Here is a 15,284-nt window from a genome sequence, read left to right as displayed (position 1 = left end):
CATTTCCCTTCCGTGGTTGCTGCTAACATAGACTCTCTCTTTGGCTCCATTCTCTCATCCCATCCTGCAGGACTAGACATACCTTCATACCATCAGACCATTGCCTGGGCCTCTTCACCCTTACCCTGCTCTTTGGAAGCAACACTGCCCTGAGCCAGCCCACTCGGCCAGTCATTGCTTTGTCCCCTTCGGAACCTAGACTGGTGACCCTGAGACTTTAGATCCCTCAGCATGTGCCCCTAGTCACTAGGTCCAGGGGCCAAAGCCTCTGCCAAGTTGAGGACTGCATCATACAGTTGTGCTGGATCACGGCACAAGAGCGCTCAGCATGCGGCAGAATGGAGGCTAAAAACTAGCCTACCTTTTGCACCACTCCCTGTGCCTGTGAGCTGTGTCTGGCTGGAGGGGCTCCTTTTCTAACTCATACACAGGCGTCATATAGCAGAAGCACTGGTGGTAGTGCCTACCTAGAAACTAAGCCTTCCCGAGATATTTTATTGTGCAATTTAACCTTTCTAGAATTATAGCCTCTGTGCGGGGGAGTTCTGAAGTTGTGAATAGTTAACTAGTCCATCCCTTACCCCAAATACCTTCTGAATAAAGGATGGTATTTTTGTTTGTTTCTGGCAGCTGGCTGGGACAGGGATCAAACCCTGGACCTTGACATTATCAGCACCACGCTCTAATCAACTGAACTAACCAGCCAGCCCCAAAGCATGGTATTTTGAGCTCACACTCCCTTCATGCTTTTAGGTTATTAAATTATGCCTATAACAATCTCTCTCTCCTCTCTGACTCAATATCCTCATGGATTAGTCAAATAAATATAAACTATCTTTAATCTTTTATGTAATTTTGGGGGCCGGTCTGTGGCTCACTCGGGAGAGTGCAGTGCTGATAACACCAAGGCCCCGGGTTCGGATCCCATATAGGGATGGCCGGTTCGCTCACTGGCTGAGCGTGGTGCTGACAACACCAAGTCAAGGGTTAAGATCCCCTTACCGGTCATCTTTAAAAAAAAAAAAAAAAAAATCTTTTATGTAATTTATAGTGAATATCACTGGTAGACACAATCAACAACTGCTTAAATTAAAACATTTAAAAATTTGTTTTTAGAACATTTCGTAATGAGAAATATGCCAACCATTTTGATCATCACGTATTGTACACAAATACTGATAGTCAACTCTGTACTGACAAATATGTAAAATCAATTGTTTCTATAAAATGTTTTTTTAAAAAAAGTGGCTTTAAAAATTTTGTTTTCAGCTAAAAATTGAAAAGTAAAATCTTGACCAAAAAAATATTGGGGGGAGGATGGTTGGCTAGTATGGGGATCCACTGACAAAATTAAATCCTGCAAGATTTGGGTCAAAAAATTTAGACTTGATGGAAATAATGCCCATAAAAGAAAACTTGCCGTGGGTGTAGCAGTTAAGGCATTTTCAGTTACAAGGAATAGAAAATTCAGCTAAACTGGCTGAAAAAGGGGAGAAGGAAGAGGATAGAGGGGCTTGTGTAACTGTAAAGTCTATTAATAGATCTTTCAGATATAATTTGATCAGGGCTTCAGTTAAGTTTCCATGGAAACTTCTAGGCCCTGCCCTCCTCTGTGTGATGGCTTAGTCCTCAGCTAGACTTTCCTCATGGTGGCGAAATGGCTGCAGAGCTTCTATGCTTCACATCTTCATGCCACACTATTCACAAGAAGAGAGGGGAACTGATTTCCCAGAAGCTCCACTAGAAGCCTTTTTCCAACTTCTTTGGCCTGAGTTAAGTCATGTCCCACCCCTGCAATAATAACAGTCCACTGGAGATGGGATTTTGCTGATGAGCTAAGGCCTGAGCCATAGACCCTGCCTTGGCCAGGGGTGGAGTTAGCTTTCTTCAAAGCCCCTGGATTGCATGCCAGAGATATGGTTACTGGACAAAATTAGGGGTGTCACCAGGAATAAGAAAATGGGCATTGGGGAAGGGATGGGTAGCTGCGATGTCACCTAACATGACAGAAACTTAAGTAAAAATTGATACAGATCTGATACAGATAAGGAAACAAAAGCAGTGAGACAAAATTTAAAAATTTCAATGAAAAATAATTGATCCTAGTGAAAAATATTTCAGTTGAATAAAAATTAAAATACATAAAAATGAAATGTTTCAAATGAGTGTCATAGAAAGATGATCAAAGAATTAAATGAACTTAGTGAAGTTTGTTCCAGAAAACACATTCCTGATGAAAATTAATCAGTGTTGGTATAATTCATCTGAAATGTTGATATTGAAAACCTCCTTGGGTGGGCCGGCCCGGTGGCGCACTGGAGAGTGCGCCGCTTGGGAGCGCGGCGGCACTCCCGCTGAGGTTTTGGATCCCACGTGGAGACTGGTTCCTGCTCACTGGCTGAGCGCGGTGCGGGCGCAACACCGAGGGTTCCGATCCTGTTGCTGGTCCCCGGTGTGGGCGCGACACCGAGGGTTGCGATCCCGTTACCGGTCAGTAAAAAAGATAAAAAGGAAAAAAAAAAAAGAAAACCTCCTTGGGGACAAAATGGCAGGGTTGAAAACGTTCTCCAGCTCCCTACTCTGACCCCCTAGTGACCACTGCCTCTTTGTGGGGCACATAAGCCATCTCATTAATAATCTGTTTTGGTTCTGAGACTCAGTAAACACTGCTGCTTGTGGTGTGTAGAATTGAATTTCTTCACTGTTTGAAAATTGTAATAAGTGCTTGCCTCCGGAGGTCTGTCCCTTAGACAATGCCTGAAGAGTAATTCATTTGCAGGCCTCCCTAGAAAAGAATTTGTTCTGGGCCGAGCCCGTGGTGCACTCGGGAGAGTGCGGCGCTGGGAGTGCAGCAACGCTCCCGCCGCGGGTTCGGATCCTATATAGGAATGGCTGGTGCGCTCACTGGCTGAGCGCAGTGTGGGCGACACCACACCAAGGGTTGTGATCCCCTTACTGGTCATGAAAAAGGGAAAAAAAAAACAAAAAAAAACAACAAAAAAACAGAATTTGTTCTGGTCAGATTCCTGGAATTCACATAGAGACACTGGGGGAATCTCTTGCAATTTTTTCTCCTACCTTGGATTAAATTCTCCTCTGGAAGTTTCAGTTCTAAGAACATTCCCTTTGACAGAGAAAACAGAAGCAAAATATAAATTGAGGAGTTCTGCTTTTTCTCCGTCACCCACCAACATGACAACATTGACCGCAAGCAGTGTATCCCTTTTTTGTTTTGTATATGACTTTATGAAGCCCCTTACGGACTTCATTTCATGCAAGGCTTTCACTTTCTCAGAAGTAATCAGACATTTGTTCCATCTTCGGTGTTCATCTGTGGTCACACGCCCCTCTGTCCAGCTTAGGCTTACTTTCTCTTATAATCAGATAAACAAACATCTGTAACCATAGGATTTCCTTAAGCCTCTTCCCCTTTTTCACTGACTTGAGATTTCAGAGGCGAAGTGAATGTTCTTAAGAAGTTACTGAATTCTTGAGCATCTTTCTAATGTCTCAAGCTGTGCTATTTTCTTTCGATTGTTAACATGTAGGGAGAACATCCATCTGTGCCCTACCATTTCTCTCACAAACACAAGCTTGAAGAAGATGTAGTCCTTTCTCCCAAGCTTCCTGTCACTTCCACACTGCCAACCAATTCCTCCTTTTGGCCAAATTTAGGTTCAGAGTGGCAGTTCTCGTTGTTACTTCCTCTACTCTCTGGAAGATGAAATTGTCAGCAAGCGATGATAAAAGCTAATATCCATTGAGCGCTTACTGTATGAAAGGCACCTTCCACGAAGTGGAGGAAGAGAAAAGCTAAGTATCTTGCTCAAGCTCTTCCACCTGGTGGTGGTGAAGTGTGGGCATTAGAGCCAGGGTCTGACTCCAGAGCCCGACTTCTGTCTCTTGCTGTAAGTGCCTGACACGCAGTCTGGTGTTAGTTGGTGTTTTAGTCCGTTTTGTGTTGCTATAATAGAAATACCTGAGACTGGGTAATTTATAAAGGAAAGAATTTATTTGGCTTAGGATTCTAGGACAGCTGCATCTGGCACAGGCCTCACGCTGCTTCTACTCACGGCAAAAAGCAGCAGGTACAAGCAGATCACATGGTGGGAGAGGAAGCAAGAGAAGGTGCCAGGGTCTTTTTAAGCAACGAGCTCTCAGCTCTCGCAGGAACTAATAGAGCGAGAACTCACTCATTAATCCCCCCTCCCCCAGGGAGAGCATTAATCCATTCATGAGGGATCTGCCCCCATGACTCAATCAGTTTCCAACACTGTCACATTGGAGATCAAATTTCCACATGAGTTTTGGAGGGGACAACTCATCTAAACTCCATCAGTCAGATAGCTCCCCATTTGTTCCCAACCCCCCAGACCTAGGTAACCACTCATCTTTCTGTCTCTATATATTTGCCAGTTCTGGACATTAATTTTGGAATCATGTAATATGTGATCTTTTGTGACTGTTTTTTTTTTCACTTAGCAGAGTGTTTTCAAAGTATGTTCATGTTGCAGCATATGTCAGTACTTCATTCTTTTTTATGGATGAATAATATTTCACTGCTTGGATATACTATATTTTATCTGTTCATCCGTTGATGGACATTTGACTAGTTTTCATTTTTCGGCTATCATGAATAATGCTGCTATGAACACTCATGTATGGGTTTTTGTGTGGACATACGTTTCCATTTCTTTTTTTTTCTTAAATTTATTGAATCAAAATCGATTATACATATTTTGGAGGTTGAACATTGAGATATGTTGATTAAATCAATATTACTAGCATATATATTTATAATAAATCATAATTATTCTTCATGCCCCTTGTCCAACCTCTCCCCTTCCCCCATTCCCTCCCCTCCCCTCTCTAATTGCCCTAGATTTCTTCTCTCCTTCTGAAAGAAAAATGGTTACTCTGTTAATTTGTTGCCTAGATGATCTGTCCAATGCTGAGAGATGTGATCAGGTCCCCCAATATTATCATAGAGCAGATGCTTCTTCTGTCACTCTGGAATGGGTTTTGTGGAAACAGACATCCTCTTCTTTTCTTTGTCTCTGCTGGTGACTCTTCTTGTGTGAATGCACTCCAGTGGTTGGTGGACCATCTGCATGGTGGCTGTTGCGTCTAGCCGCTTATGCAGCAGCCATGGTTATTGTGGTGGCTGTGGTGGGCCACCCACGTGGAGGTGCTGTTTTTGGTATGCTCCTTGGCACTGGTGGTATGACTGGTTGTGGGGTGTGTCTGGTCCCCTTCTCCATGCCTCTGGTCCTTGGGCAGGCCCCAAGGCACTGGTGCCATGTGACTGGTTGTGGGAGGGGTGGCTGGTCCTCTTCTCCATGCCTCAGGTACCCCAGGTGGGCTCTGAGGTGCTGGCATTTTGTACCTGGTGTGGGAGGAGGGTCCGGTACCCAGCTCCATACCTCAGGTCACTGGGTGGGACCTGAGGCACTGGATTGGTGTGCCTGGTTGTGGTAGAGAGATCCAGTCCCCTTCTCCATGCCTTGGATCCCCAGGTGGCCCCCGAGGCACTGGCATGGTATGCCTGGTTGCGAGAGAGAGGTCCAGTCCCCTTCTCCTTGCCTCAGATCCCTGGGTGGGCCTCAAGGTGCTGGCATGGTGTGCCTTGTTGTGGGAGGAGAGTCCAGTCCCTGGCTCCATGCATCGGGTCACTGGGCAGGACCCAAGGCACTGGCTTGGTGTGCCTGGTTGTGGGTAAGAGGTTTGGTCCCCTTCTCCATGCCCCTGGTCCCTCGTTGGGCTCTGAGGTGCTGGCATGTTGTGCCTGGTTGTGGGAGGGTGGTCACTGACTCCATACCCCCAGTCTGTGGGCCCCAAGGTGCTGGCTTAGTGTGCCTGGTTGTGGGAGGGTGGTCTGGTCCCGTTCTCCATGCCCTGGGTCCCTGGGCAGGCCCCAAGGTGCTGGCATGGTATGCCTGGTTGTGGGAGGGGGGTCCAGTCCCTTTCTCTGTGCCTCGGATCCCTGGGCTGGCCCCGAGACACTGTTGCAGTTTGCCTGGAAGTGGGAGTGGGGTCTGGTCCCTGGATCCAAGCCTCTGGTTCCCAGGCAGACCCCAAGGTGCTGGTGATGTTCCTATCCCGGAACCAATTTTTTGTCCTTTGCTTTTAACACGGGGGAACTTCCTGTGGGAACCAGTACTTGAGCTGTGTGGTTGTTTAAATTGCTACTTTGCTGCTGTTTCCCTAGGGAAGGCTTTTTGTGCAGCTCAGGGTTTAATGGTTGACCTTATAGGTACTTCTGGCTGTCCAGAGACCCGGTGGGTCTGTGTTCTGTAGAATCTCTGATCTGGGCCTGAGTTTTTTCATCAAACTGTACCCAATGCAATTCTGCATTCCCGACCAGTCTTCTCTGAGTGGTCCTGTGCTGATTGGGGGGCAGGTCGGCTGTCCTTGCTGTGTCCCAGTGTTCCCCTGGTGTTCCCATGTCGTCCACCGCCTGTGCTTCAGATACTTCCCATGGGACGGGCCCTGCACTGTTCCATTGTGATGACTCACCAGCCTCTGAATGGCTCCCTTTTTTCAGTTGTTCTGGCGCCTCACTCCTGCGTGGGTCCATGGGAAACCTATTAGTGATTTTGCTGTCCTGTGGGCCACCAAGGCCCTCTTCTCCCCTGCCACCTCCAAGCAACTCCATCTGAAGAGCACAGCTGCGGCTTCTGCCAGCTCCTGCTCCATGTGCTCAGCAGCTCGAGCCTTAAAGCAGCCATGGCCCAAAATGCTCAGAGCAGCTTATTCTTTATTTCATCGTACTTTCTCCTGCCTTCATGAACTCCGTAGGTCTCTCCTCCTCTTCCCCTAAGCTCCAGCGGCTCCAGCTTGGCTGATGTTACATTTTTATAGTTGTAAATTTGGTTGATTTGTGGGAGAGAGTGACGCTGGGGACCATCTATTCTGCCATCTTCACCGGAACCCCTTCATTTCTTTTGTGTACCTAGGGATGGAATTGGCTAGTGATATGATAACTCCATGTTTCCCCTTTTGAGGAACCGCCAGACTGTTTTCCAGTCTCTCCATTGTCTTATGTTCCTCTCACCAGCAGTGTTTGAGGATCTCAGTTTCTCCACCTTTGCCAATACTTGTTACTATCTGACTTTTTGATTCTGGCCATTCTAGTAGACATTAAGTCCTATCTCATTGCAGTTTTGATTTGCGTTTCCCTGATGGTGAATAATGTTGAGCATCTTTTCATGTGCTTATTGGCCATTTGTATATCTTCTGGAGAAATGTGTATTCACATCCTTTGTCCATTTTTAAATTGAGCTTTTGTCTTTTTATTTTTGAGTTGTAAAAATTAATCTGTTCTTGATGACATAGAGTTGTTTTTCGAGCATAGTGACTGAGGTTCACTGTGATTCAGAGGGGCTGTCATAGATTACAGACTTGTGTAGGGCAGTCTGCCCCATATTAAAAGGCAACATGATGCTGTCAGGAAGAACTAAAACGCAGTTATAAGAGCACGTTTTTATATATTTATAGATACCTTTTTTCTTACTCTTTCTGCTATCATCCTTTGTTCTCACAGCTCTAAAAATTTATTATTACTCTAGGTAGAGGCTGAAGGTGACTCAGTTTCTCTCATGAATGAGGTTCTCAGGCTTTGAGACAGTTTTCTGCTGTGTTTTGTGTAATTGTAGTTTCCAGGAGTTTGATTTCTGGAAGAACCAGGTCGCATTTTATATAAATAGAAATAGTAGGTTGAATAGGGTAAGACTAATTGGGGCAGGTTTGGTGGAGGAAAGTCTTTAGTAAAATCTCCAAGAAGGCAATGGCAAGGGCCTGGCAGAGAGGAGGAGGTTCCAAGGCCAAGGGCAGTGACCTCTGAGCACTGGGTCCTATAGAAGGGAATTTGCAAGATGAATCAGATGCGACTGATATTGGTAACTACGGTAAGAAGCAGTGAAGAGAAAGAGTGTCCATCAGAGTGGTGAAGGGTCTAAATTCAGCCTTTGAGCTCAGGGCAAGCTGAGAATAATTGGTTCTGATAGCTTTATCTTCCTCCGGTTTTCTGGTGTGAGAAAAAAACAAAATAAAACAATGACCTCCCTGTTTCCTCCTCACCAGCCTCGCCTCTTCTGCCCCCACCCTGCCCCCAGCTTGTGGCTAAACTGCCCAACTGCCGATTAAAACCCACACTTCCCAGCATGCCTTGCACCATCCAGAAGCCTCAGTCTCCACCATTCATTCTGCTCCCCAGCTGACAGTGGCTCTAGCAAACCACCTTCCAGATTCAGGGTGTCTATTGTGGGGCCTCTTGCTCTCTGGAGGCCTCTCCTCCCGTCTGTTTTGACTGTGGCTGAACCTGCTACCACTTGACAGCAAACCACACTTGACAGAGGAAGGAGACCAGGCCCATTGCCCTAGGCCTCCAAATCAACAAGGGTGTGCTGCTCCTCCCACTGCAGGCTGCTTCTGAGGCTTCCACCCATTCTTCCTCTCCCTCTGGGTCTCAGAAGGCCCAGCAGGGACCCCTTTGGTGGTCATCTCCTTGACATGTAGAATTTCTGGGGGTAGGTGGTGTGAAATGAATTTGGGAGCTTTGGACCTCTGCTTGGTGGCAGTTTGCTCCTTGTCCCACTGCCAAGGCTCCTCTGATCTCAGTCACCAACACTTCCTCCTCTCCCATGCATTCCCTCACTTCTCAGCAACCTGCAGCTGATGCCCAGGGCTGCACCCCTCCCTCCCTGTTCTAGGAATCCACCACCACTGTTTTGCTTCCTTCACCTGCCTGAGCAGCCTCGTGGTTATGCGTTTCACTCTGCTGCCATTCGAGAATGCCACAGCTGTTGGGAAACATGTTCTGGTTGCAGAACAAGGCAGGTTTCAGGTCCTGATATGAGTTCACAATTCTGAAATCCAAAAAGCTCTGAAAAACCAAAGGCTTTTTTTTTGGGTGAGTTTGACACGAACTCATTCAGTTGCAAAACCTAATTGAACTGGCAAAAGCCTGTTCTGTACACCTGTCTATTGCCCAGTTAATGTGAATATTCATGTTTTTTGCCAAAATATTCATGTATTGATTTGGAGGTACGGTTCTGGACACGATTGGAGGAATTATGTAATAAATGGCATATGCACTGTGTTACCTCTCTAAACCATGAAAAATTGTGATCTTTGAAACATTTCAGACCCAACATTTTAAGATAAGGGATTTTTGGACCTGTGCTCTAAAGCTGCTCAAAAGAAGACTGGACAGTTAATTATACACATTCATGTGACAGGATACTATAGAGCTAATCAAAATCACGTCTGAAAATTTAAGGACGTGGGAAAATAATTCCAATACATTGTTATAAATTATATATGCAAACTTACAAAAGAGCATGCAGAATATGATTTCCACTTATATATGTTATACAAGCAGAGTCCCTGATGGGTATTGTATGTACCTGGGCAGAAAGTAGCTATGCTTGTGGGCCCCATGTCAAGGTCTGCTTTCTCCTCTACCCACTGGTCTGCCCACCATCATTATAAAATAGTGCAGACCGAGCCTCCCACACATTGCCTGCCATTTTCCAAGTGCGTCCTTGCTGGTGATCGGCAGCACTTTCAGGTATCTTTCCTTTCCCTATTACATTGCTTTGATTTCATTGCTACATACAGAGAGGGTTTCCCACTTTACCAAGGCTAACCCTCATTTTATGGACACTTGATTCCATCTCTACTTATCTCTTGTTGACCTGTTCTGCCAAGGGAAATAGATACATTTATATGGCAATGAAGTAATGTCCTTTTTCTGAGAGCAGGACCGATGCCATTTAAAATAACCCCTCCATTTTGTATAAACTCAGGCGGGAAAAACCTGGGTGGGAAAATGTGGGAGGGGCTGGGAGGAGCTCCGCTAATTGCAAAATTAGCTCATGTACTGCTGGCTTGCGTGCATTGGCTAATACCTCCAGTTGCCGTGCTTGCAGCTTTAAAAACTGAGAACAAAGATGGTTCAGGGCCGCACCTTGAATTGGCTGGTGCGGTCCGGCTGCTGGAAATAAAAATCTTTTTCTCTTTTTCTATATTGGTCTCCAAGGGTGTTTTTTTCTTCCGGCGCCTATAACAGCACATCACATTTTACAAAAGATATTCATGCACTGACTCTTCCCTTCATTACCTTGTTTCCTGAAAGAGCAGTTGTCCCTTCCTGTGTTTACTTCAGCAACCCCCATTCACTAATTAACCAACATGCGGCAACCTGGCTCCTGGCCCTACCACTTAACTGAAACCACTGTTTGTAAGATCACTCATTCATTCATTCACATAGTATGTGTTGAGTTCTGTTCTAGGCACCAGGATGCAGCGGTAAATAAACAGACTCTTCCCCTCAGGAGCACACAATCTTGTTGGGGAGGCAAATAATTAATTAGCAAGTAAATATATCATAGAATATCAGGCAGTAAACATGAGTAAAAACTAATGTGAAGAAAAAGCAAAATAAGGAAAAAGAAAGAGATGGGGGGTGGGGTGCTATTTTAGGTGGTATGGTCAGGGAAGGCCTCTTTGAGGAGGTGACATTTGAGCAGAGGCCTCAAGGAAGGCAGGGAGTGAGCTGTTTGGGTATCTGGGGGAGGGGGACAGCATTCTGGGCTTAAGAAAGAGCAAATGGCAAAAGCCCTGAGACGGAGGCCTGCTTGGCTTGACTGAGGAGCTGCAGGAGGATGTCCTGCTTTGAGCGGAGTGAATGAGGAGGACAGCGGTAGGGCATGGAACCAGAGGGAGCAGAGAAGCGACCAGACCATGCAGGCCCTTGAGCCTGTGGTAAGGACTCTGGGATTTATATTCATCAGCTACGAAAAAGGTCTTCTCAATGACCAATAAAAGACCTCCCAAGTCAACCTCTCCAACTGTTCTAGAGCAAATGACACTTTGACCTTCATTCATTTAAGAAACCTTTGCTGAGCACCTATGAGGTGCTACTAAGTATTGCTTGGGGATACACACAGATGAGAACGAACTGTAGACCTTCCTGCAGGACTCGCCATCCCGGCGGGAAGGCAGAGCTGTGACAGACGAACTACGGCGACCCATGGAAGCACTGGACACAGCCACAGAGTCCTGAAGAGGCACAAGGAGAAGCCATCCTCTCTCCTCCAGTCTCTCCGTGACATGGCCCTATCCTGATTTCTCATCTTCCTCAACTCTTCTTCAGTCTCTGACCCCGTGCCCATTCCCATCTCGTGAGAGTCCGGTTCAGATGCCCCCTCTTCCAGAAGGTTTTGCTTGAAGCCTCTCAGCCATGTGCTGTCTTCCTCCTCCAACTCTGCCAGTACCTCCCTCCTGTTTTTCCATGATTCCTTTCCATTCGGCCCTGAACTGGACTGTGGTCAGCTGTGTGCCTCTTCCCCTCGCTGTCCCACTGCCTGCCACGCCCTGGCACTGACAGGGTGCCTCCGTGAGCATCTTGTTATCTCTGCACAGCATGAAATCTCTGATCGTATGTTGATACTATCAGTGTTTCCAAAAGGTCAATCACCACTGGAGTTGGTGGCTGAGGGAGGCCATGGGCTACAGGGAACAAGAGGAGCTGGTTTAAGGACTTGAGACCCACCCCCTCCCTCAGATGCGTAGAGAAGACAAGGAAACATGCCAGGAAGGGCCCTCTGCCAACCCACCTCCCGTCACCCTCACTCTCTGCATTGACCCCTGTGCTTTCCCAGGACTGGCACCAACGTGGGCGGTGGCCTCTCCTCTTTCCGTTTTTGATTTTTGGTTCTTAAAAGCTCCATTTCAAATGAGGGAAATGAAACTACTGAAGACTCTTCCCCAGCAGCCAGCTGACATGGGGCAAGAGAACAATTCCCAGTTAAGGCCTCAAAGGAAATCCCCTCCCTGTCATGTGCCAAGGCCGGGAGAAGTGGGGGCGACTCTGGCTCACTGCTAGGCCAGGCGCAGCCTCTGTGGTAAAGGGCCAGGATGGAAGCGCTGCCCTGAGTGTGGCTGGGGGCTGAGAGCTCACGGCGGAGCAGAAAACACCAGGGGCAGGAGCAAGAGGGCCGAGGTCTCGAGCCCGGGGTGAGCTGCCAGTTGTGGTCCCCTTCCACGCCATTGCTGGGCACGAGGGACAGTGCTCTTCTCCCTCACAGGCCCTTCCAGAGCAGGGAAGCCGACCCTCTCTCTCCCACCAGATCCCTTGTGTACATTCAGATGTGTCCCTTCAGGGTCTCTGCTGTAGTCCCCCACCCCTCCACCCCGTCCTGAACAGTGTCTGGTTATCATCTGGAAAAGCAGTGGCAGAAGGGCAGAAGCCAAAGTTCCCTTTGATCTCTTTGGGACTGAGAAGACCCACAAGTGCCAACTATTCGAAAGCTTATTTTAAGAAAGAGAAAAACCACAAATCCTCAGAAGGCAATACCTAGAGACTTAAAGACACGGTAGGCTTATCGCCCTCACGTATCCTTTCCCTCTCTTCCCTCCTTTCCTCCTTCTTTCTTTGAGCGAATATTTACTGAGCCCCTTTATGTGCAATGGACAGTATATTTTTTGGAATAATGTATGACTCCTGCCCTCAAAAGTTTATAGTGTAGTTGGGGGAACAAGACAAAAATCCAAAAAATCAAATTACAACACAAGAGATGTTATGAAGCCAATGGATATTGCAGACGTGGGTACCACATGTGTGGTACCATGTGTTCTGAGGAAGAGGTAGCAATTGCTGTGGGGGAGGTTTTACGCCCTTGGGATGGGGAGAGTTGGGGTAGGCAGAGGAGAAGCCGTGCCCAGGAAGGAAACTCTGACAGGGTACGTACAGAGTGGGAGCGTTTTTTCTGTGTTGGGGAAATAGCGATTAGACCAGACTGGATGGAACCCACTTGCAGACCGTGGAGAGGCTGGAGGCAAGTTCAGACTGAACGGGGCATCTGGACTTTCTTCTCCAACTGGGAACTGTCTGGTTCCTTGCTTTCCCTTCAGATCTCCCTGGGAACCTGGTGTACTGCTTGACACTAAACTTGCTTCAAGTTTGAACTTGCTTAAAGTTGCTTAAACACTAAATTACTGTGGAACAGGGGCAGTTACAAACAACACAACATGCGGAGTAGGCTCAATAAAAATGGCACCTAGTTCCGGAGATGTTCACTGTCCCATGGAGGGGTGTGCTTGGCCAGGGCAGGCAGGGCTGGATGCACCATGGGTTGTGTTCGAGAGGAAATACTCTGATCCCTTCTGCCTCAGACAGCATAGATGGAAGAAGACCCAGAGCACCCAAACAAGTCAGACAATCCTGAGGATTGCAGTGAGGCTTACAGCCTTGCTGGCCTCAGGAACATTCTGTTTTCAGCTACAGATCTGCATTGGTTTCAGCTGGACGTCTTAGGGTCTGCCCTGCTGAGCTGGCTTGCTGCTAGACTAGAGAAGAGACGTTGCCACTACTTGCCAACCAACTCACTTGGCTCTACATAAACATCAAGACAACGGGTTTTGGGGCTGGCCAGTTATCTCAGTTGGTTTGGACAGGGCCTTATAACACCAAGGTCATGGGTTTGAATCCCTGTACTGGCCAGCCACCAAAAAACAAAACAAAAAAGATAAATAATAATTTTTTTAAAAGACCATTGTCTTTCTAAGTTTTTTTGAGGGGTAACTGCTGCCTTTCTCAAAAGAAATCCTATAGAGAACCTCAATGTACAAAACATATAGAAGTAGAATTTCTTGGGATGAGGAAGAGATGAGGTGCCTAGAGTCCCATCCTGCCTGTTCTTAGGCTTCATCGAGGAACGCTTGAACCTGCTGAAGCTGTCTGATCCAGGTAAGGGGTGCGACGGCAAGCCATGAAAGGGTTTTAAGCAGGGAGTGAGATATTTCAATACACGTTTTAGAAAGATGCCCATGACTACTGAGTGGAGTCTGCATTGCAGAGGGACAAAGAGCAAGTTTAAGGAAGCTACCAAAATGGTTCAAACATGAGCTGATGAGGTCTAGGCCCAGGGCAGTGGCCAAAGACGAAGAGTAGGATTGGATTCAAGAAGCATTTCCAAGTTAGAATCAGCAGGAATTGGTGAACAGTTGATGTGAAGGGTGGGGTCTGTGAGGGCTGGACTGCCCAGGTTGAAGCATGCCATAAACGGCAACAGCCATACAGGGAGAGAAACCTGCTGGGACAAAGGACAGGAGATCAGTGTGGGATACATTGTGTTCCCGTGACTCTGGGACATCTCAGAGTTGACTGACTAGCAGAGAGTTAAAAATCTAAGTCAGGGTCTTCTCTCTTGGAAGAGACCGTTAAAGTTAGAAATTAAAATTTGGGAGTTATCAACATATTGGTAGACACGAAAGACATAGGAGTAGGGAACGTGCACACAGTGAGAAGAAAAAGTTCACAATCAGAGACCTTGATTTGTGACAATTTGACCTTTATTTAGTTTTTTCATTGCTGTCATCATTGTTAACACTACAAGCAAATATTTTAGAGAGCAGAGACACTGCTGGATGTTCAGAGTGGAAAGGACTCACTCCTGCTCTCTCAGGACGGACATGTCAAGGAGAACGATGCAGTATGGAATCACAAATCACCGGGCTACCAGAGCGGTAGCGGGCACTTCAACTCTCCAGATTTGACAGAAAGTGAGAGAACAGACGGACACCTCTTCTCTGTCCCCCTAGTATGGTTGCCTGTGTATGCACTCAGCATGCAGTGAACACTGTAAATATTTTGCCTTCTTCACTAGATGGTGAGCTCCTTGAGAACTACAGCTCTGAAATCATGCATCGAAAGCTCTTAGCACACTGCTTGGCACCCCTTTGAGGTTGGCTGTATTATTAATTCTCATTATTCTTTTGAGTTCATGGCAAGAGCTACCAGGGAACTTTGTACAAACTAAGCATTAAAAAAACTCATTCATGTAGTCTATGATCAAGAAGCTCATGGCACTCTCCGACAGCCCACAGCAAAGCAACTGCCTTTTCTTTCTTTCTTTCTTTCTCTCTCTCTCTCTCTCTCTCTCATTAAGCATTAAAAAAACTCATTCATGTAGTCTATGATCAAGAAGCTCATGGCACTCTCCGACAGCCCGCAGCAAAGCAACTGCCTTTTCTTTCTTTCTTCCTTCCTTCCTTCCTTCCTTCCTTCCTTCCTTCCTTCCTTCCTTCCTCTCTCTCTCTCTCTTTCTCTTCCTTTCTTTTTCTTCTTAGTGCAATGCTGGGCCCATAAAAGGAGATTATTAAAGACCAGCTGAGTGGATGACCCTTCCACATGGTGGACTCCCCTTTACAATTGGACAACATGTATGTTGCCCATTCCCAAAGTCTGCTCCGGCTTGGTCCTTGGATAGAACCTTGGA

This window comes from Galeopterus variegatus, unplaced genomic scaffold (assembly GCF_000696425.1).
Source record: "Galeopterus variegatus unplaced genomic scaffold, G_variegatus-3.0.2 Scaffold322, whole genome shotgun sequence".
Taxonomy (NCBI): Eukaryota; Metazoa; Chordata; class Mammalia; order Dermoptera; family Cynocephalidae; genus Galeopterus; species Galeopterus variegatus.
The sequence above is the reverse complement of the archived record's forward strand: the minus strand, read 5'-3'. Positions refer to the sequence as shown.